General features: G+C 38.5%; 1 protein-coding gene across 2 annotated transcripts in view; it reads left to right on the plus strand.

Annotated features, from left to right (window-relative positions):
• LOC136881314 (golgin subfamily A member 6C) overlaps positions 1 to 24,229 on the plus strand; it is a 131,416-nt gene that overhangs the window by 23,618 nt on the left and 83,569 nt on the right. For both annotated transcript variants that reach the window (XM_067154123.2, XM_067154124.2), the window contains exons 2-5: positions 10,267 to 10,349; positions 10,440 to 10,556; positions 22,824 to 23,046; positions 23,127 to 23,232. The gene's annotated coding sequence lies outside the window, so the exon portion shown is untranslated. The remainder of the gene's footprint in view (positions 1 to 10,266; positions 10,350 to 10,439; positions 10,557 to 22,823; positions 23,047 to 23,126; positions 23,233 to 24,229) is intronic.

Consider the following 24,229-nt stretch of genomic DNA (forward strand, 5'->3'; position numbering starts at 1 on the left):
TAAACAGATATAACTTGAAAACAGTATTCTCTCACCCATGGGTAAATAATGCAAGTATCAAGCTTGAATTATTATTATTATTATTATTATTATTATTATTATTATTATTATTATTATTATTATTATTATTATCATCATCATTAATATTATCATCATTATTATTATTATTATTATCATCATCATTATGACTTGTAATGTATGGCTATGAAGTATTTCCATACATTTAGTATTAGTATTATTTACGTAGTCGAATGATCGCATTGTTTGTGAGGTTATGTCATGAAACGTGCTGTATATAGACATTTATATGAGTTCAGTTAATGTCATCATCATCATCATCATCATCATCCTAAACCATCTCCAGTTTCCCGGGTGTGGTATATGAGCCTCCTCCATCTCATCCTGTCCTTGTACCATTCTTCCTCCACCAACTTGTCCCAGTCATGACCTCTCAGCATTACATCGCTCTTAACTAAATCTATCCATTTCCTTCGTGGCCTTCCCACGGGTCGTCTTCCTTCTACCTTTCTGTCAAATTCCTTCCTTGCAGTTCTGTTTACTGGCATCCTCTTCATGTGACCAAACCACTTCAGTCTTGATATCTGAATCTTATTTAGGAGAGAATTGTCTATTCCTACTTCTTCTCTAATTTTCTCATTCCTAATCTTGTCTTTCCTGGTTTTCTGGATCATAGTGCGTAGGAATTTTATTTCAGCTGCCTGAAGTTTGGAATTATCTCTATTGGTCAGTGTTGTGGTTTCGAGACTGTATGTAAGAATTGATGTATAATAGGACTTGTACAATGTCATTTTTGTTTTCATGGGTATTTGCTCATCCCACAGCAGGAGTCTTACCTGGTGGTAAAATAGTGTTGCCTTATTGATTCGATTGTTCACCTCATGTTTTGCTAGGTTGTCATTTGATATAACGCTACCCAAGTATTTGAAAACTGGAACGCTGTCCAGTTGAGCTTCATTTAACATGACTATTGTTTCTGCTCTTTCCCCATACACTTTCATCACCACCGTCTTGGTCTTGCTGATGTTTAAACCATATTTCTTAAACTCCTCATTCCAGCTTTGTATTCTCTCTCCCAATTCATCTTCTGAGTCACTCCAGATTGCAACATCATCTGCAAATGTGAAGGCTTTGATATCTCCATGTTCTTTCCTTTTAATAGATTTCATTACTACATCCATTACAATAATAAATAGAAGTGGTGACAATGAGCTGCCCTGCTGCACTCCTCTCTTTGTTTCAAACCAGTCCGACAATCCACATCCTACTTGAATACAGCTTCTGTTCCCACTATACAACATTTTCACTTTGTCTATGAGGCTGTCTCGCACTTGAAGTTATTTCATGAATTGCCAAATTCTTTCCCTTGGTACACTATCGTATGCTTTCTCAATGTCCAAAAATATTAGGAATAAAGACTTGTTCTTCTCCCAGCATTTTTCCATTAGCATCCTAATTGCAAATATAAGGTCTGTAGTTGACCTTCCTGGTCTGAAACCATACTGCTCTTCTTCCAAAATTGGTTCAACAATATCTCTGATTCTGGTCTCTATTATTTTTTCCAATATTTTCAGGACATGAGACAGTAGTGTGATACCACGGTAATTAGTACATTTTCGTCGGCTTCCTTTCTTGAACAGAGGTACAATGATGCCCATCTTCCAGTCCTCAGGAATAGTGTTTTCCTCCCATATCTTGTTGAGCAGTCTGTAGAGCCACTGGATTCCTGGAATTCCTGCTGCTTTCAGCATATCTGCACTTAGTTCATCTATGCCCACTGCCTTTCCTTTCTTCATGCTCTTGAGCGCATTTTCAACCTCAAGCCATGTAATTGGTGGTTTAGTTGTGGTTCCTCGACTTGGCCCTCCTCTATCCGTTATGTTTTCTATATCTCCATTCAGCAGCATTTCGAAATAGATCTTGAGTTCTTGTTTAATTTCTCCCTCTTCTTGTGCCAGAGTTCCATCATCACGTTCTATTGCTTTTATGGTCTCTTGATCCCTTCGCTTGTTTTTCACTACTCTGTATAGCAGTTTCATATTTCCTCTACTGTCCTCTTCCAGTTTGTTTGCAAACTCATTCCATTTCTTCTCTTTTTCTTCCCTTACAATGTTCTTTACAGCAAGTTTCTTGTTCCTGTATACTCCTTGAAGTCTTTGTATTTCTTGTTCATTTTGTTCTTGTCCCTGTTTTTGTTTCTCCTTGTCCAGTGCCTTCTTTATTTGGTTTCTTTCTTTCACCGCTGTTTTCACTCTATCATTCCACCATGGTGTCTCCTTTTTCCTTTTGATAGAACTTGTAACTCCACATAGGTTTTTGGCTTCTCCCACAAAGGTGTCTTTGAAGGCCTTCCATTCTTCATTAACGCTGGTTACTTCACACTTCGGCAAACTCTGTTGAATCCTTAGTTTGTATTCTTCCTTTATTTGGACTTCTTGCAACTTCCAAGTTGTAATCCTTGGTTTTTTCGTAATAAGTTTCTGCATTTCATTTGTCTTATGTTTGAAGTCTACTACCAACAATCTGTGGTCACTGTCCATGCTTTCACTAGGGATGACCTTTACATCTGTGATGTACCTGCCACCATCTTTATTTGTGATTACGTAGTCAATCAATGTTCTATACTGGCCATCCCAACTGTACCTTGTTATTCTGTGACTGTCTCTTTTTTTGAAGAATGTATTTTTGATTATAAGATCATTTCTTCTGCACAGATCTAATAGTTGTTCTCCATGTGGACCAATGATGTTCTCGTACCCAAGTCTGTCAACCCCAACTTGCGCATTTAGATCTCCAATAATTATAACATTTTCCTCATTAACTGTATCTTCCAGGTCTTGCCGAAATTTCTCTTTGTCCTCCTCACTGCAGCCTGTCTGTGGGGCATACACTTGTATGATGGTGTACTTAGTGTTCTCCAGTTTCATGGACATTTTAATGATTCTATCACGTTTGCAGATAACTTCAGCTGTAGCATCAGTCCTTTCGTTAATGTAAGAACCTGTAATTAACAGTATATAATTTATTATTACCTGTATATATGATGTGTAATCTGCTACAGTATTGTGTAACATGTAATATCCAGAATGACACTAGGTAAGAAGAGACGATTGTAAATATTCTTTACATTATAACCAGGTTGTTAGGCACTCGAGAACTTACTAGAAGGTATTTTGTAACATATCTTTCTAGAAGCCTGGCCAGGCACATATATAAGGAGGTGGTCTTGATGGTGGAGACGAGTTATTCCTTAGATATTTTAGATATTTTATTCTTCCACCATCAAGTACAGAAAATGTACACTAGGTATTGTCAGTATTAATGAAAATAATCTATATACAATATCTTAGTCGTAATGCCTGAGTCATTACAAAAAATATTTTAGCTACTTATATTAGGTCAGTTTTTGAAATATCACGTTCTAGATACTAGACGCCCAGAAGACTTAACAGCATATGCAGAGAAAAGGAAAAAATATAAAGAACTAATAAAAAAGAAAAAAGAAGAATATACAGAGAAACAAGGAAGGAAACAAGCCGAGGAAGCAAAATCAGACCCATACATAGCGCTGGATAGGAAGACATCAATCGTAACAGGAGAAATTCATATGGAGAACTGGGAACATCATTTCTCGAACATACTGAATAAGGAAGGGCTGAAGCAAGCATATGACATAGAAACAGCAGAACCCGCACATGCTGTGGAGCCAATAACAACGTATGAAATTAGGAAAGCAATACAAGGAGGGAGAAACAAGAAATCCGCAGGACCAGACAAAATTTACATGGAACACTTAAAAGATTCACTTGGCGAGATGGAAGAACTGTGGAAAGACCTAATGAACAAATGTATACAGACTGGGAAAATACCAGAGGGATGGAACACAGCGACTCTAAAGATATTGTTCAAAGGAAAAGGGAGCAGAACATCACTAGACTCATTTAGAGGAGTAGCACTAGAAAATGCATCCTTTAAAGTTTTCACGAAGATACTAAATGAAAGATTACTGGAAGCCTTCAGTGGGTACATTCCAGAAAATCAATTCGGTGTTATGAAAGGAGCACGGTCCAGGCAGTGAAATACCTAATAAATCAGGTAGAAGAAGCCTTAAGACACATACGAGGGAAATATCACGCAGTCTTCGTTGATTTCAAGAAGGCATTCGACTCAATCGACAGGCGAAAACTAATCAAGAAAATGAAATTGACAATCGGCGAGAGAGACCCACTAGTGAGAATAGTTGAAGCATATCTACAGAGGAACATAATCCGAATAAACAACAACGTAGAAATTTCTGAAGACATAATACAGACGAACGGAGTCATGCAAGGGGATCCCATGAGTCCCACACTTTTCAACATTTATACAGCAGATGTGAACCGCATAGTAGAGGAAGGATCAAAAGCAGAGCAGATCCTATACGCAGATGACATGCTGATCGGAGCGAAAGAAAAGGAGGATGTGCAAAGGGCAGTCCGCAGACTAGAGACCTGTGCAGAGGAAAACAGCCTACAGATAAATGAAGAAAAGACAGTACAAATGACCTTCAGAAAAGGTGGGAAATCAACGCCCAAAGACAACATAACATTACACCAAAAGTCATTACAAAAGGTACGAAATTACAAATATTTGGGAATAACACTACAGACAACGGCGGCGTCCTTTGGTATACATATTCAAGAAAGAACGGCAGCAGCAATCAGAGCCTCATACAGCATCCAAAACATTTCAAACCTATCAATCAGCACGGCGATGAGACTTTTCAAGACGACAGTAGCGCCAGTGATAACATATGGAATTGAGATCGTGTGGGAAAAGCTGAAGATCGGAGACCTGATGAGAATAGAAAGAATAAAAGCAATGTTCATGAAGAGGATTATCCGAGTCGGAAAGACAGCGCCATCCCGGATGGTATACGAAATGATGCGGGAGATGTATTTCATAGAAGACATACGATCACAATTCTACCTACAATCGACGGAAGCAAGCAGGGCACTAGTAAACATCAGGGAAAGGAAGAAAAGTGAAATCGACCTCGACTTCTACGCCTCACCAGCGATGACGGACGATAGATGGACTAGAGAGTGCAACACACAACGCCACGTGATAACAAGACTCTCCATACATGGGTTTCACCACAAGATATGCATAAACCAGAAGTTCCATGAGCCAGACGAAGATTGTAAGTGCATTTTGTGTGGACAGAAGTGTAGTAGATATCACATCATAACATGCACGAAAAGAACCAGGACAATTACAGACTATAGCAAAGACTGAAATGTGAAATTTATTTAATGCTTAAACTTGAGTGTACATTTCTCTATTAATTTAAGATACTCTTCTACACTATAAAATGCCTTTTTCCTTAAAAATTGTGACAGTACCCTGTTAAATGCACTATTGTCTAATGTTCGAATAGGTAGTGGAAGCTTATTGTACATCTTAAGCTGTTAATAACAGAGGCTGTTTGTGCTTTTACTAAGCCTGGAGTAAGGAGTATCCAGATCATTCTTAGATCTTGTGTCGTGCATGTGAACTGTAGTGCGTCCTGATGTTTTAGAGGTTGGAAGAAGGAATTAGTATTGACATTTTAGAAATATGTAGAGCAGTTTATTTTAGTTAAAATCGATCAGGACGCACTTGGTACTAAAATTTTTTTATCCTTGCACACCAGCTGCTCTTGTGTAATTATGTATATATTTGTAAATTCTCAACTATTCAATTAGATAATGTAATTACTACATAGTTACCAACTATTGACATTAGTTTTTATTACAAACATTTACGCTGAATGTTATAATGTAAATATTTTTAAAACTTTATCTCAACTGTTCAATTGAAGAATGTAAATACTGTATAGTTACCAACCTTTGACATTAATTTTTGGTTACAAACATTGACGCCGAACACTACACCTTTTCTCCCTTAATTGTTTTAATGTAAATATTTTTTAACTTTTTATTTTCCTATGATTGCGTCAACTGTTTCTCCAGAGCACCACTGCCGAACTCTACTATGTTAATTTTAGGCATTGGTGCTGACTTTTCATCTATAAACCTATATGTTCAACCATCTCTTTTGTACAACTATTTCCCATACTTAATTTTTGTAATTGTATTAATAATATGTATTAATTTGTACATGTCAACTACTAACCAGTTACCTGATTTTTTACCTTGAGGTGATATTTTGACTGATGATGCCCTCAATGAAGGGCGAAACATGTCTCAAGTGGAATCAATAATAAATTCCTAATTTATAAAATTTATATGTATTGAATAGGTGGAAAAAACTAACCTTTTAGCATCCAAGATTCTCTTTCCCATGCATAGTATTTGTAAGAATATATAAACAGGGAACCGTCATAATTTTTAGGCTCACAAAGGAAGTTTTACAGGAGTCTCTAAATTCTAATCCAGCAATTAGATGGACTGCCTTTTTCTGCCATATAAATACATTATTTGATGTAGGACAATTGCCCCATAACCTGATCCCATACAGTATATGAGGGTGAAAGAAAGCATGATAGGATGCAAGTAGCATATCCCGACTGATGCAGGTTTTCAGTTTCCGCAACAGATACCACACCCTGGCTAATATCTTACAGAGTTCTGATGTATGTATTTCCCAGGCAAGTTTTGTATCTACATGTAGGCCTTGTAACTGTTTGCTCTCCTAAGCTTCTCATTAGAGGAGACGAAAGTTAATACCTGGGGACACATGAATATTAATATAAAGTATATGTGGCTTGCCCGCAAATTGCCATGCAAATAGAATCAATTATCATTCCATGGTTTCCCATTTCTCTATGTAATGTTTGGGCGCCAGTGTTTACAAAACTGTAAAGCAAAATTTATATTTTCTAGCATAGAAACTTATGTGGTAGGATTTAAATAATTAACCATTAAGTATTGCTTGAGAAAGAAAATTAATGCAATATAAAATAAAAATGAATTTATTATACATGAGATGAATCGGAAAAGTTCCTTTAAGCACGGAGGGATTTTAGAATTTACGTTATGGAAATTAACTGTTGCTTGCTTTATCTAATTGAGGCTTACCAATTACAGCTTCTGTTAGGTCATCTATTTTCCGTGGTTACTCGTTCCCCTCTTCTCGTTGTAGAATTGGTTCCGTGGACATCCTTCCTTCCTTCTGTGATATGGTTTGGGCTATCTGGACTAGCACTCCCTAATTGCCTAGTCTTAAAATTCGACATTGGCCCTATACTTGTGAAAATTGATCACCGTTGATTGTAGGAGGAGAAAATTCAGAGATATGAATTTTTCCATGTTAGCAGAAATCTCAATCCAACTTAGCTATTCTACTGATACAATACAGACTTGTACCAAATTCCGTGGACTTGAACTAAACGTAGTTCTTCGTCCAGAATAATTACTGAATATATCACAAGCCATAAGCTTGTTTCGTCTCACCCTGATCCGACAGCATCTTGCGTCTTGAAGCGACAACTCACTGTCCCGAAAATAACTATGTCTCGAAGCAACCACTCACTGTCTCAAAAATAATAAAGTAGTTGTCGTTGTGTGTCTTCGCGCTAGATAATATATCTCCGGGCTCTCCCCACTCTTGGTAACAGCTCAATACCAAATCTCTATACAGTGAAGCATCTGATCGCATTATCATCTCCCTCTCTTCATTCTTCACAAGTAACCAGTAGGCGTGGCGATGATGTAGTTGCCTGGCTTGCTAGCCTTGCATGTGGGTCGCTGTGTATTGCCTTTGCTCATGAGTTAAACCCGTGAGTCATCCAGCTTCCCTGCTTCAAGAATATCTTTTCCGTGTACACAAGTATGAGATGAAATTACACCAACTCTGTCTCAACATTGATCATATTTACAGTACATAATGAATTCCTATCCTACATAATATAATAATTTAAATAATAAATGATGTTCTAATATATACAATATGATTCCAAAAGCCTTATTTACACATGATTGAAGTTAAATTAATATCGTTTTATGAATAATTGCCGATGGCGGATAATCTTGATATCAAGTGATATCGCGTAAAAGAATTGTACACTAAATTAGTATGGCTGGAGAAGCCTGGATGGTACAGCCTAATAATTTAACAGAATTATGACAGCCATTATTTACAGTGTGATCCAAGGTAAATAGGATATTTTCTGTTTTAGTGACATTAATAGTTAATTTATTGTGATGAAACCAGTTTTCAGCAATTTTAACAGATGTGTTGACTTGGTTTTGTAGTGTTGTGATATCAACATTACCGTTTAGGAAAGTTGTATCATCAGCATATAGAACTGATGTGCAGGGAATTTTACATGCTAGGTTATTGATATAGACCAAAAACAGGAAAGGTCCCAAAACAGACCCTTGTGGGACACCTGCTTTAACAGTTTCCAACCAGATTTTTTATCACTTATTACCACCGTCTGTTTCCTTTGATGAAGATAGGATACCATTAATTTCAGTTCATGTCCCCTTTCTCCATAATAACGATCTTATGAATTAAGATTTCATGCGAGACACAATCAAAAGCTTTTGTCAGGTCAATTAATGTAGCACCTGTGACTGATTTGTTCTCAAAATTATTTAATATGTCTTTGATGACACATTCAACTGCTTTTATCGTTGAATGACCCTTTCTAAATCCAAACTGTTTGTTGTAAAGCAAATTATTTTTGAAAAAGTACTTGTCGAGTTGTATAAATATACAGGATTCAATAATTTTGCTCAGAATGGGTACTATTGTTATAGGGCAATAATTTGATGGGCACATTCTATCCCCCTTTTTAAAGATAGGTATCACTTTAGACATCTTTAAACAATCAGGAAAAACACATTGTCTAAGCATTAAATTTATGAAAAATGTCAATGACATTAATGTCATGTCAATAACTGCTTTGATTGTATTGTTGGAGAGACCATAAATGTCTTAGGTACTAGATGAATTCAAATTTGTGACAATACTTCTTACTGTTTGCAGATTTACTTCCACCCACCTAAAATCATTATTCAATACATTTGAGGGAAGATCAAAGTTGTGCAACCAGTCTAAGAAATTATGTTTACTTGCATCCCCATCTGATGAAATGCTATTATCCTGATCACATGTGCTTTCATGTGCATTGATAAAATACCTATTACACTGATCAGGTTCTAGAGGAATCACATCTTTGTTATTTAAAGTTTGACTAGCACTTCTTATGATAGACCATGCAGCGTTGCATTTATTGTTCGCACTTTGGATATACCTGTCATTTGCTGCAAGTTTAGCCTCATGTACATGTTTTTTATATAATTTCCTGTAGTTTTGAATATTTCTTTATCCTCTAAATTATTATTTAGTTTATACTTACTAGTATTAATAAGCTAACATAATGCTACGCATTTTACCCAAATTAGGCGTAAACCAGTTTTTAACTCTATTTCTTGGTTTAGAGCTGTTGGCCTTAATAGTGACAACATTTTCAGGGAAGGCTGAATTAAAATATATAATTATCGTGTTAATGAAATAAGAAAATGCAAAGTTGACATCACTCATGGCATAAAGGCTACTCCAGTCCAGGGGTAATTAGACTAAATGTCAGGTCAAGGTGCAGCTTATAACCAAGTAAGAGATGGATTACAATTTAAAAAATTTAAATGGATCTTGTATTGAAAATGGTGCATTTGAAGGTGGATTTGAAAGTAATATTATGATAATATGATTGTACCTCTAAGACATGCACACATCGCACATGGAGTTATGGTTTAACAGGAGTATACTTGTGACCACGTGTTGTATTTGGGCAGACATGTTTGAGAGCAGTCAGCAGTCAATTGTTTTAAGGTTACAATCTTCATGTGGCATGTGCTTAGTGATAGGCATTTGTTAAAAATGGTGGTTTGTTGATGTTTCCGATGTGAGTGTTTTGTTTGTGTCAGCAGTTAATTAGGTTATATGAATGGTTAACATGTAATGTGTACATAAGATCTGTAAGTGTACCAACTGACAGCATTTTGTGTGCATCTTTGTGGCTAACACTGGTCCACCTTTGTGTTCCACTCAGAGGATACATTTGCTTGGTCAGTGAGGACAAACATAAACGAAAATATAACTTAAATGTTGTTGATTGCCAAGTTCATAAACTGAACAATAAAATATTACATTTCCAGGAGTCTTCTCAAATGAAACAATCATTTGACAAAAGAGTTAATGATGTAACACACTTGTTGAAAATTAATGACCTTTTCTTCCTGTTATTGATTCTCTCAGGTTGCCGGAAAACTGGGAAGAGCGAGGGGTCTCTAAATATAGATCAAGATTGCAAATTTTACTACACTTCCTCCTGTTTAAAGGTGAGTCTTGTTGTTGTGTTGTCTTGAACTCCTACAAGAACTTATTTTATTCTTGCCAAACTCTTAATAAATTTCTGCTTCTCTCTACAGCAAGGATGCCCATTTCGCCACGAACCTGCCGCTCTCAACTGTTACGTGACTTGTTTGTACTGGAGAAAGGGCAAATGTCGCAAGCTCCACTGTGAATATCGCCACATGGAACTGAAAGTAAGTGAAGTCATATAAAGAGCGATAGGATTACGGACGGGAACTCGCAATATAATAAACACAAAGAACAGATCTTCCAGTGGATAAAACTTTTCCTCATCAATCCCAGCCTCTTGTCAACTAATTTCTCCTTCCCCATGCTAGAGAAACCATCAGGAAAATGAAGACATAAAAATTAAGGTAAATACAGATGGTAAAAGATGAGGAGTACAAGAAGAGAAAAGGAACCCAGTGGTTTAATATAAGTAATGGAAAGGAATGAACAACAGTAAGTAAATGGGTGTAAAAGAAGTAAGATTGATAAGATCATATGCTGACTTCAGGCAATTATTGGTGGAGACACGATTAACATTAATGTAGACATGTAGAATGATGTATAGAGCTATCAAAAATAATGACAATTAAACAGGAAAGACTGTAACTTGCTTTACAAATATATTTTCTGAATTATTGTCCTATTACTGCATATTGCTCATGTCATGATGTACTGCCTGAACACTCTCCATTGGGAAATGTAGTTCTCTAAAGGAATGTCCGCTTGCTAATCTCTTTCCTTGACAGGCTGAGCGGCTTAGACGATTGAAGTCCTGAACTTCTGACTCCAACTTGGCAGGTTCGATCCTGCTTCAGTCCCTTGGTATTTGAAGATGCTCAAATACGTCAGCCTCGTATTGGTAGATTTACTGGCACATAAAAAACTCCTGTGGGACAAAATTCCGGCACCTTGGTGCCTCCAAAAACCTTCCAAAGTAGTTGGTGGGATGTAAAAAAAATAACATTATTATTAGTCTTTTAAGGCATAAGAAAGACCTCTCAGCTGTTGAAGTTGTAATGGGAATTGTCATCCCTGTTTTCAGAAACTTTAACAGTTTTGAGAGCAAATCCTTAAGATGAATTACTTTCTTGAATTGATCGAAATAATGTCCTTTAAGTTCTCAAGTATGTTTCCCTCAGCAGCGACTCATGAAACATTCCTCTGTGAAGCAAAACATGAATCCGAGTCTATGTCATCTTCAAAGAATTGTAAAATACTGTCTTTGTTTGCAGCACTCCCAAGTAGAAACTGCTTGACTTTAAGCAAGAATTTGTAAGGTGATGTGTAAAAATGTGAAGCTACATGATTAACAATCTTATCTATGATTGCAAAGAATAGACACCTGTACATTTGTTCGACTGAATCATATTACTCTGCTGAATTATCTTCAAAATCGTCATACTGTTTGGATTTTTTTTTCTACGCAGAGTGCGTGAATGAGAGTCTGCAGTTCTTTTCTTCTTGTTTTTGTCCATATTTCTTAAAAATTTCCTGTACAATATTCAATGGTCCTGTCGTTCGCATTTCCTTCCCAATTGACATCTGGTAAATTCAGATCTCCCGCTACAATCACATTTCTTTCCTTGTCATTTCCTACATAGCTGATTATCTTATCAAATAATTCTGAATCTGTGTCAGTGCTACCCTTTCCCGGTTTGTACACTCCAAATATATCGAGTTGCCTATTATCTTTAGAAATGAGCCTTACACCTAGAATTTCATGTGTCTCATCTTTAACTTTTTCGTAGCTTACAAATTCTTCTTTCACCAGAATGAATACTCCCCCTCCCACCAATCCTATCCTATCTCTACGATACACACCCCAGTTCCGTGAGAAAATTTCTGCATCCATTATATCATTTCTCAGCCATGATTCAACTCCTATTACAATATCTGGTAAATATATATCTATTAAATTACTTAATTCTATTCCTTTCTTTACAATACTTCTACAGTTCAACACTAACAATTTTATGTCACCCCTACTTGATTTCCAGTTCCCTGTTCCCTTATTACCGCTCCCTAGGCCACCCCGTTTCCCTGAATGTACCTCCGTATTACCCTTCCAAACAAATTTCCTAACTTATACGTACCACTGCGGTTTAAGTGAAGGCCATCTGAGCGCATATCCCTATCTCCTACCCACCCATTAGGATCTAGAAATCTCACTCCCAGTTTCCCACGTACCCACTCCATAGTCTCATTTAAATCCCCAATCACCCTCCAGTCAGTGTCCCTCCTACACAGTATTCCACTAATAACAATCTCCGCTTTCTTAAACTTCACCCGTGCTGCATTTACCAGATCCCACACATCTCCAACTATGTTGGTACTTATATCAGCTTGCCTTACGTTGTTGGTACCAACGTGAAACACTACCACCTTCTCCTTCCCCTCCTCCCTCTCTTCTACTTTCCTCAACATCTGCCTCAACCTAATTCCTGGATAACATTCTACCCTGGTTCCCTTTCCTCCACACACTTTCCCCACGTGTCTAACGATGGAATCCCCCATGACCAGAGCCTCAACCCTACCCACCTCATTTGATCCCCTCTCCTTCTGGTCAGCTCTATCTTTCCTGATAGCTGCAGAAGCTACTTCCTCCTCCCTTTTCTCCTTCCCATGACCCTGTTCCACCTGTCTTTTCCTATCCTCTACTCTACATTTCCCTTTCCTACCTTTTCCCTTCCTCCTACTTCCACACATCACAGCAACAGTTCCCTGTCCCTCATCTTCCCTCTGTTGTTCTACCTGGAGTGACTCGTACCGATTTCACACAGACACCTGTCCTGAATTCTGATCCTGAATAGAGCCCTTAGCCTGCAATCTCCTTCCCCTTAGAACATTAGACCACCTGTCTTCTACAACTCCCCCCCCCCCCCTTTCCTTCCCCTCCCTCTTGTACACCTACTGTAACCTGTACATTGTTTGAGGGAGTCCTATCTTCCTTCCTGTCTTCTGTGAGAATCCTAATAATCTCCCTCAAACTCTCCAACTCCTCCCTCATACCCCTCAATGCCTCGCCACACCCACATTTCGTACACTCGCGCTCCTTAGCCATTCTTTTCGGAAAAAATAAAAATAAAATAGGTTATTTGCAAAAAATAAATGAACGGAGGTATATATTGTCTGGGATAGTACACAAAGATCACACAACAATAAGGTAATTAATATACAACTACACTACAATACTACTCTATTTCTTTTTATCTTACAACCCCTAACAGGATAAAAACTGCTGTTAATTACTGAATATCTAAAGGAATACACAAGAACTACACAATTCCAAACTGCAATTAAGCCTATCCTAATTACAACAACAGAATTTTTGTAAGAGTTTCTACGGATACCTCTACTACAGCAGTACTACACAAATATTTTACAATAATAAAATAAGCACACTAAATTCTGATAGGATATTAGGCTACTCATATACTACTGTACAGTACACTACAGTAATTTTTAAACTACTTTTGGACGTATCCTAATTACAATACCGGTACCGTATGTCACTACTAAGCACAAACAGAAATGAAATTTGCAAGAACTACTGTACTCAAATATTACCAACAAAGCTAAATGCTTAGACAAATTATTATTAGTACTACGCTCTAATAGATACACACGAAAGATAACACACGAATATAGCAGGCAAGATACGGCACTATCTAAATATACTGTATCTACACTACAATTTTCAGCTGAAGTGTGGTTATATGAACTTTTACCGCTGGCGGATTAGTATTATTTTCCCTACTACGCGGGACGGAGAATAAAAGTGTCTTTAAATGCTGAGAATAAGAGGTTGTGTACTATAATTTCTGTCAAAACCACGCCGGCGGCTTGAAATGCAATATTATTGGGATATAGGAATTTGGTTATTAACTTTTACTCGGTGAATAAACGAAGGTGGAAAGTACAAAGTATACAGGGAACTAAGACTACAAATTATCGGAATAATGAATCAGCTGACTTTGTATTTATTTACACAACTATCATGTACATGTAGCAACAATCGTCAACAATCCAAAAAACTGTTAAGTACTGTAATTTCCAGTGAAATTACCATCTTTAAATCGATGTTTACAGACTTATCGTGTTATTTAATGTAATAAATTATTACCTTCATGATAGTTTGAACGGATATCTGTATGAAATATCGGAAAAGTAGCAGCGGAAATTACAATGAGTTACAACTCTTTATGATAATCTGTTAGGGGAATCTCTCACATAATCAGTTATATCTTTGACCATATTAAGAGCATCTCTACACTTACGAATTGTACCACCAAGTTGAGTGAATGTGGATATAAAGCTCTCTTCTAGCACACTATATCGGCTGGTCCATCAAAGCCTCTACAATTTGTGATGCACAAATCAAAGCGAGCAAGTACATCACAAGTGATACAAAATAAGGTGGAAGGTGGTGTATTTTCCGTTTCGTGCAAAGGAGACAAAGGAAGCATATGGGAGTAGCGAGACAAAGTTATTAATTACTATTTGCAGATGATATTTGGTCTGGGTAACAAGCAGCAAAGAAGTACAAGAACAACTTGAAGCACTGAACAAGAAAATTGAAAAGGATGGTATGAAAATCAGCGCAAGGAAAAGCAAGAACATGGTGATATCAAGAGGAGAAAGACAAGGGAAAGTCATGGTGAAAATTGGTGGTTGACAATTTCAAATACATAGGGAGTGAATTAATACAGAAACAAGACTGGACATGGAGATCAGGGAGAGGCAATGCATTCTACCAGAGTGTGGAAGTGTATGCAGTCATATTGACTGAGACCTGGACACTGACGAGCAGGGAGGAGAGTAGATTCAAGCCCGTGAAATGAAATACCTAAGAAGGAAACACAGATTGAGAAACAAAGATGTGAGAAAGGAGGTGGGAATGGAAAGCTTAAATGAGAAAACTGATAGGAGTAAACTAAGATGGTTTGGACATGTGAAGAGGATGGAGGAGAAACAGAGTTGGAGGGTAAGAGAGGGATAGGGAGATAAAGAGCAGTGCAGGAAGAGGAAAGAGGGTTTGAGACAAAATGGTGGAAGGAGAGAGGAGCTGGACAAGGGGAGAGCTGAAAGACAGTTCCTGACCAAAGTGAAAACTGTTCTTTTTTACTGACTGCTCTTTCATTACATATTATTGCAAATATAAACAGTGTTTGACCTCTATAAAAGTGTGTGGCTGCACCGCGTGTAAGGCTCTGTACTTCTGCTGAATCTTCATATCGTACTCGTACAGGTTACAGTAGTTACTTCCATCGTCAGTATGGCCTCTAATAGCAACAAACAAGTAGGCTACGATTTGACACCATTTTCTAAGATGTTTGCTTACAAACATTGACTCAACCTTGTAAACAATTAGATTTCAGGACTGCTTCCCCTGACGGGCTGAAAGTTTGTGCACTTTTTAGCTTTTCAGAGCGTTTCTTCTAATTACAGAACACGTCATTTCTTACAGTCTTGATTAAAATGCGTCTTCTGTTTTTTGGCGGTTTCTGACTTCTCTCCGACACAGATCAAGAATGGCATGCTTTATTAAGGCAGGATAAAGATCTATCGGGATCCACATTTGTAAAGTTCCTGTAATGGGGGTCATTTTCGTCACCCTTAGTCTTGCTTCTAATCACAAATTTGTCCATTGTTTCTAGATTTTTCAAACTATAACACCCCTTTTAACACCATTATATAAAGAAATGTACCAGTACTTATACATTTCTCTCAGTGCTGTAACATGAAATTTGCTGTGAATTATATGTGAATTATGAATTATGTGAATTATATGTAGGCCTACCCAGCAAAACTATTGGAATGTGTACTTTTCAGATCTGTCCGAGACTTTGAAAGGAAATATTCCCTTGCATTTATTTTTGGGTGTGTGCATCACATTACAACATTAACATCTTACAACGGTCTTAAGCTCCTCTCAGTCACACGACACTTTGATTCAGACAATCTCTCAACAAGTCTAGATGTTAAATCCGTTGCGGAAAGGAGAAAATATACTCAGCAGATTTACGGCATAGCTGATGACATGTGCATAGCTTCCTGTCTTTCCAGGAATGCCAAATAAGACTTAGCAGAGGGTGATATAGAGCTGCGCTATTGAGGACTCTCCATGGGAGGTCGACTACGAAAATCAAATCTGGAAATTGTGTGAGGCATGTTTCAGTACCCTCCTCTCCAAACTGACTGTGGAGGTAAATACTATTGATGGTTAATCAAAAATGAAAGTTGCTCATCTCTATCTACTCATTATCTCATTTCTAGTCATTAGCAAGTTTTGACATTTCCCCAGAATTCCTTAGTTTTGCACTTGAAGGAAGCTCAACTTCAGTCATTATTTTTCTGTTTACACTTACTTTTCAGGCCAGTATACACATCTATTTGTAGATCCTACGTAAAAGCAAAACTATTGAAATGTGTACTTTTCAGATCTGTCCGAGACTTTGAAAGGAAATATTCCCTTGCATTTATTTTTGGATGTGTGCATCACGTTACAACATTAACACATTATAACAGCTCACATTTGAAACAAAAATTGTGATAAGGTAAACAGTTGCTCCATTTCAGTTGTATATTAATTGCCTCGAATATCCATACGGTAATAATTTATTTAGCATGGTATGTGTGTTGTGATTCTCTTGCATTCCATAAACAAATCAGTAAACTTGTGTTGCCCACTGGTCTGGTGCAAGTCTTTGAAATTTACACCACTTGGGAGACTTGCATGTTCCAATACTCTAACCAGAAGCTGCCTCTGTGGATCAGTGATAGAGTGTCGGCCTCTGGATCCCAAAATAGCGGGTTCAAACCCAGTAGAGGTAGTCGGATTTTTGAAGGGCAGATAAAAGTCCATTCGACGCTCCATGTCGTATGATGTCGGCATGTAAAAGATCTCTGGCAACACATTTGGTGTTTACCCAACAAAATTCATTAAATCTCAGCTACAGACGCCCAAGAGAGTTTTGGTTTACTTTGTCTGCCATCTAATGGGTCTAGAGTAAAACGGAATGTGAATATTGATGAGCATACAGCCAGATGGCGGCACATTGAAATGTCTGCACACGGTAGCTGAGGCCATATGATGATTTTTCTTTTACAAGCGAATGGACCACTAAGGATCATGCTACAACTTCATTTCTTTCTCTTCGTGCGGAGTTTTCTCTGTGTCCAATACTCCTTCATGCGTTCGCTGGCCTGCTTCCGTTGTTCATCTGTCCAGGCTCTTCCGGTCTTCCTAGTTCTTCCTGCGGCTTGAACACCTTCCAAATTCTTCAGTGTGTTCCTAAACGTATTCCTTTCCAACAGCTGGTCTTCCAAGATGCTTAACCTTTCCATATCCTTCTTCGTTTCCTTAATCCATGCTGTAGTAGTCTTTTTTCTCCTGAAGTAATCAAATATCTGTTTGGTAAGTCTGTTTGCATTCATTCTGTATAGATGTCCAAAAAACGCCAGCCTCCTTTTCTTCATGGTCTCTGAGATTCTTTCCACCTTCTGGTAAACTTCTTTGTTACTCCGGTTCCCATCCGCTTTCAGTTTGGACAGCTCCCATAATTTTTCTGTGGATTCTTCCTTCCAGGACCTCTAGCTTCTCCAGCTTGTAGTTCATGGACAGGCATTCACTGGCATACAGGCATTCTGTTTTGACCACGGTGTTGTAATGTTTTAATTTGGAATTCCAGGATAAGCACTTCTTATTGTAGATGTTTTTTTGTCAAGCCGTATGCTCTCTCCATTTTTGAGATTCGATCTTCTACTGCAGCTTTTTCTAGTCCATTCTCCTGTATCGTCTCACCAAGGTACTTGAACTTCTTGACCCTTTCTATCCGTCCTATCTCTGTTTCTAGGAATTTTAGTCCATCTTTGATGTTTGTCATGAATTTGGTCTTTTCTGCTGAGATCCTCAGTCCTGTTTGGCTGGCGATTCTTTCCAAGAGGTTTATCTAAATGGTTGTGACCTCTGGACTTTCTGATAGCATAGCAAAGTCGTCAGCAAAAGCCAAGCAGTTGACTTTAATCCCACCTGATTTTCTCCCTAGACAGATGGGGATTATCCCTTGATGTTCAGTTTCTGAGTTCCATATTCTCACTATCTTTTCTAGGACACAGTTGAATAGGAGTGGGGATAGTCCATCCCCTTGCCTCACGCCTGTCTTGATTTCAAATTATTGTGAGAAATGCCTGAAGAATTTTACCTTGGAGGTTGTGCCTGTTAGGGTCTCTTGGATTATATTTGCCAGTTTGGTTTTGACTCCAAATTCTCTAATGATCTTATCCAAAGTCTCTCTGTCCACCGAATCGAACGCTTTTTTGAAGTCTATAAATGACGCCACAATTTTCTTACCACTCAACATTCTGTGGCGGAGTATTGACTTAAGGTTGAATATTTGTTCGATGCAGGAGCGGCCTTTCCTAAACCCTGCTTGGTATTCCCCTAGTTGTTGGTACAGATTACCTTCTATTCTATTAAGCAGTTTTGAGAGAATTTTATAGGCGATCGGGAGGAGGGACCCGCCCCTATAGTTGTTGACATCCTGCTTGTCCCCTTTCTTATGCAGTGGATGGATAAGTGCTGTTTTCCATTCTTCTGGGATTGTCTCCTTCTCCCAGATTTCCTTGATGATTTGGTGAAGATCATCTAAGATTTCCGGTTCTGCCCATTTCAACATTTCTGCCATTATTGAGTCCTCTCCACTTGCCCTGTTGTTTTTGAGGTTTTCAAGAACTTCCTTGACTTCTTCCTTTGTTGGTGGTTCGTCATCTTCTGAGTTCTCTGGTATGTCTGGAAATTCTAGTTTAGAGGTTGGGGAAGGACAATTCAAGAGTGTGTGGAAGTATCTGGCTAATATCTCACAGTTTTCTTGGTTGTTCAGTCCGATTTTACCCTGTTCGTTTCTGAAGCTCAAACTTGGCGCTTGGTATCCTTTGAGTTTTCTCTTGAAAGTCTGATAAAATTCTCTGGAATTGTTCTTGACAAAGTCGGTCTGGATCTCTTCCAGTTGAGCTCTTTCAAATGATCATTTAGTCCTTCGAAATATCCTGGATGTTTCTTTCCTCTGTTGCCTGAATTGTTCCATGTGTTCCTTTCCTCTGGAGCATTTCCATTTTCTCAATTTCTCGGATCTGTCCCTGACAACTTCCTCGCACTCCTCATTCCACCATATTTCTCTTTTCCTCCTAGCCTGTCCGAGTGTTTTCTTTGTGGCTTCATTGATTCCCGTGCATAGTTCCTGCCAGTTCCCCTTTTTGCTGGTCTGGGTTTCGTCCCTGAAGTTTCTAATGATGTCTTCAGTGATGTTCATTTTGTTTGTGTTGAATCTCATTATTTTAGGTGGGTCTCTCTTTTGTCTTATTGGGAGAAAACGGATTTTAACTTTGGAGAGATAGTGGTCAGAATCAAATTCACCATTCCTAATCACTTTTGACGTTCATCACCTCCTTTGAGTTTTTCCTTGTTATCGGTACGTGATCCAATTGGAATTCCCTAACTCGGGATTCGGAGATACCCATGTCTTTGATTTTCTCAGGAGTTTCTTGAAGTGTGTTGACATAAGTTTCAACTGAAAAGGTTTGCAGAGTCCAATGAGCCTTTCCCCATTCTTGTTTGTCCTCTTAAGTGCTGGGTATTCCCCTACGATGTCTCTGTACTTTCGTTCCTTCCCAATCTGTGCGTTGAAGTCTCCCAGCAGAATTTTTACGTTGCTCTTGGGTATCCGGTCGATTTCAGTTTCCAGAAGATCCCAGAAGTCATCAACTTTCTGTGGGTTCTTCTTGTTGTCTTCGTTGATCGGGGCATGACAGTTGATGAGCGTGTACCTCTTATTCTTGGATTTAATAGTTAGTAGAGACAATCTTTCAGATCAGATTTTGATGTGAAGTCTGTGACATTTTTTACTACCTTCTTGTTTATGTAGAAGCAGGTTCCGAGCAGAGGCATGTTGGTGGTTGTTCTAATCGCCAGCTTTCCTTTGAATATTCTGTATTGGTGATGTCTATGATGTTTTCTTCTAGGAATCTTGTCTCTTGTACAGCTAGGATCTGGATTTGATTTTTTTCCAAAAGCTTTTCTAGTTCTTTTTGTTTTCTAACTCTGGTAAGGGAGTTGACATTTATTGTTCCAATGAAATAGTTCTTCTTGAATTTGAGTTTGGAAGGTGATTCAAGAAGCTCCGACTCGTCTTTCTCGCAAATGTTGGGACTCCCCAGAATCCTAGGTCCCGTTGCATTGCATACTGCAATGGTGGATTTCTCTGCTGAGTTGCCACCTGGGGTAGTGCTTTCTTTCAGCGACATTTCCATCTTGCGAATGAAGTTGTGATTTGTGAAGGAAGGAATTAGCTTCCAAAGTAAGATCGGATTGTTAGTCCGAAATGATTATTTTTTCATGGTTTACTCCACTAGGTTCTTCCGCTCTCATTGCCGTTGGGAATTAAGATTCCTCTTCCGCCTTCGAGACCGTTGACCGAACGCCTTGCAGCCGCCCCTAACATGGGAGACAAACGCTGCTGAGTGTACTCATACTATTCCCTGAGTACTGGGCTGCCTCTTCCGCAATCTCCACTGATCCGAAGTTCAACTTCTCCGCTGTAGATTCCGTTGAGGTCTTCACACATAACCCTGAGCTGGGACCCTTACCAGATGATACACACCGGGTCAGTGTGCTCTGGGACTCGCATAGGAAGGGGCGCCACTCCCTGGGTAGGGCTGCCTCCGGAGAGGGTCCCTACCTGCTACCTGCATGATGATGATGATGATGATGATGATGATTATTATTATTATTATTATTATTATTATTATTATTTTACCGGGAGGTACACCTCTACGCCGCACGTTTAAATCTTGCGCCAATTGGAACTCCTCTATTGGAGAAACACTGAACTTAAAACTGGACCTACTTAAACCTTTTCTCTGAAGATGTCACTGTGTGAATTTCGACTTGTTTTTGTTTACTATTTATTAAGAAGTTTGGACATTCTCTCGTAGATGTCACTGCCGAAAAACTATGATCATGTACCCTGGTGCGAAGTGAAGGAACTTTATTTGAAGAAATTTTGTATTCATAAGTTTGTTCTTTTCTAAATGTCGTTCTTTCATTTCTGGGTTGGCAATATTTATTTTTACTTCCGTCAGTTTTGAACTTAGCCAATCCAGAATTTCTGTAATTAATTTTTGACCAATCGTGTCTTTCTTCTTTGATTTTGAGTTTATTTTCAAGACTGACCAATAAAGAAAGAGGGTGTGGCTTGATTATTCATGAAAGTTCTCGAACCTTCCCCGAGGGTATAAAAACTGCAGATTTTCTTGTCTCTCGGCCACTTCATCAACATCTAACCTAGTGTATGGACGTGTAGCAGGAGGCGGGAAGCGCCTCTTCCATCAGGCAGCAGTTCTTCTGTAAGGTAATGGCCATTTAAAATCTTATTTCTTGCTAGCTCAGCAGTTTAACCCGTGGGAAAGGTCCGAAGCAGTTTAACCCGCGGGAAAGGTCCGAAACTTTTACAATGTAACCTACCTTTCTAAAAATGTAAACTTGTGCCGGCTTATGTAAAAACTTCATATATCTTTAACTGTAAATCGGGGATAGAGAGTGCTTTACCCTCTCGAGCTCCCCTTCATTTCGGTTTGAGGTGACTGCGTTTTGGTAACTGATTTTCTTCTCTTCCTTAATGTTTTAAAATTTATTCTTTATACGAGTCACCTCCATAGTTTGGGAATAGCCCCTGTTTCATCAGCATAGTGCCTTTTAGGTTTTAAGAAGCTAAATAGAGGATTGCAAGTATCCGCCTCCTTCCTTTTGTTTGGGCCATTTATTTAACGGTTATTTCTTTTACTCAAAGGCCCTGTAGAATGGGTACGAGATACCCCTGTTTCTATTTGTAAGCTAGGCCACAGAAGGCCAGAATGTATAAGACATTTTTGGTGTTGCCTTGAATAGGCATGGAGAACTGAGAGCATGTCTGTTCTTTTCATGTGTTGTAAAAGTGCCTCAAAGAGGCTTGATATTCTAATTGTGAGCAGGTGCTCCTGGTATTAGGGGTTTTCTGCCCTTGAGCAAATTTTGGGCATTTGGAATTGTAAACTATGGGCTTGTAGCCCAAGAGTGTTAAATTTTTGGATCCTTCTAACTTTGGTCTTTAGATTGCCATGTCCTTGTAATTTCCCTTGTGAAAAGCTATTAGTTTGGTTGTTATTCTTGTTTGTTGAAACTTTGAAAATATAACCTTGTTAAAGTTTTATATTAACTTTGATTTGGTAGTTAGACTCATTCACCCTGACACCACATTATTATTATTATTATTATTATTATTATTATTATTATTATTATTATTATTATTATTATTATTACCCGGGCCACTGGGGTTATAGGCAACGACACTAACCACTACAATACGAGGTGTAAACAACAACAATGCTATAAAGCTGTTTTCCTTTTTCTTGTGAAGGGAGGTGCCAGGCTGCCTAGACAGTGATACCATATCTCAGGCCAGCAGATTTGTGGTGAAGATGAGAGGATTAGCGGCCATGGCCTCTACTAGTAACTGTCCTGGCATTCAACTTCGTGCAGAAGAATGGAAAACCTTGGAAAACCATTCGCAGGACAGACTACGATGGGAACCAACCCCTCTCTATTTTGCAAAGATGTAGAATCATGGTCAAACGTAATCTGTGAGTATACTGTAGGTTCAGTTCTTCTCACTGGCTAAGTGAGATGTCTCAAAGAAGATTCATCTTCCCTTTTATTACAGAGAGAAGAAATTCCATGCTACTGGGAAAGTCAGCCTGGAGGTTGTCAGAAAGATGACTGCCCATTTCTGCATTGTCATCCTTTGAGAGCTGCCAAGTGGAGGCCAGGTACGTTGAGAACTGAAACAGCCAGGGTAGTGTGACGAATTGTTTGTTCTTGTGTCTGCAGAATATTCCATTCTTAGCTTATTTTCATTGTTAACAGTTTGGAACATTGCAAATTGCATCCTAAATATTAGAGTACCAAGCTCGATAGCTGCAGACGCTTAAGTGCGACTCAGGCGACCATATCAGCTGAAGAAACCCCAACTCACGCAGTGATAAATTCTAGTCAATACTATTTGAGAAACCCCAATCCACGCTGTGATCAATCCAATCCACAATTGGAAGTCTAGTCATTATAAAAATGTAATTCATTGTTTATAAATTCTGGCAAAGTTAATGCACTTATTGTACATACTGTACATATTGTAAACTGTGTAAATAGCATAAGACAATTGTATTTAGTATTAAGTTAGTTTACTATAAGTTCCAATGTTTATAGTTTTAATTCTTGACCTTAAGATTAATATAGGATGAAGATGCCCATAACTAGGGCGAAACATGTCCCTAACTGGTGTGTTTCATTCATGTAGAATTTAACCACTAAATATATATATATATATATACACTGACTGACAGTGACAGTGACAATGCAACACCAAGGAGGAGTGGTTCAAAAGGGATGAAAGTTGGGGAAAAAACAGAGACGGCATGGACGAATAATTGATGTTTATTTCAAACCGATATGCAGGTTACACAATGCGCACGGCATCGACTCAGTAGGATGTAGGACCATCGCAAGCGGCGATGCACGCAGAAACACGTCGAGGTACAGAGTCAATAAGAGTGTGGATGGTGTCCTGAGGGATGGTTCTCCATTCTCTGTCAACCATTTGCCACAGTTGGTCGTCCGTACGAGGCTGGGGCAGAGTTTGCAAACGGCGTCCAATGAGATTCCACACGTGTTCGATTGGTGAGAGATCCGGAGAGTACGCTGGCCACGGAAGCATCTGTACACCTCGTAGAGCCTATTGGGAGATGCGAGCAGTGTGTGGGCGGGCAT

This window comes from Anabrus simplex, chromosome 9, assembly GCF_040414725.1.
Source record: "Anabrus simplex isolate iqAnaSimp1 chromosome 9, ASM4041472v1, whole genome shotgun sequence".
Classification (NCBI taxonomy): domain Eukaryota; kingdom Metazoa; phylum Arthropoda; class Insecta; order Orthoptera; family Tettigoniidae; genus Anabrus; species Anabrus simplex.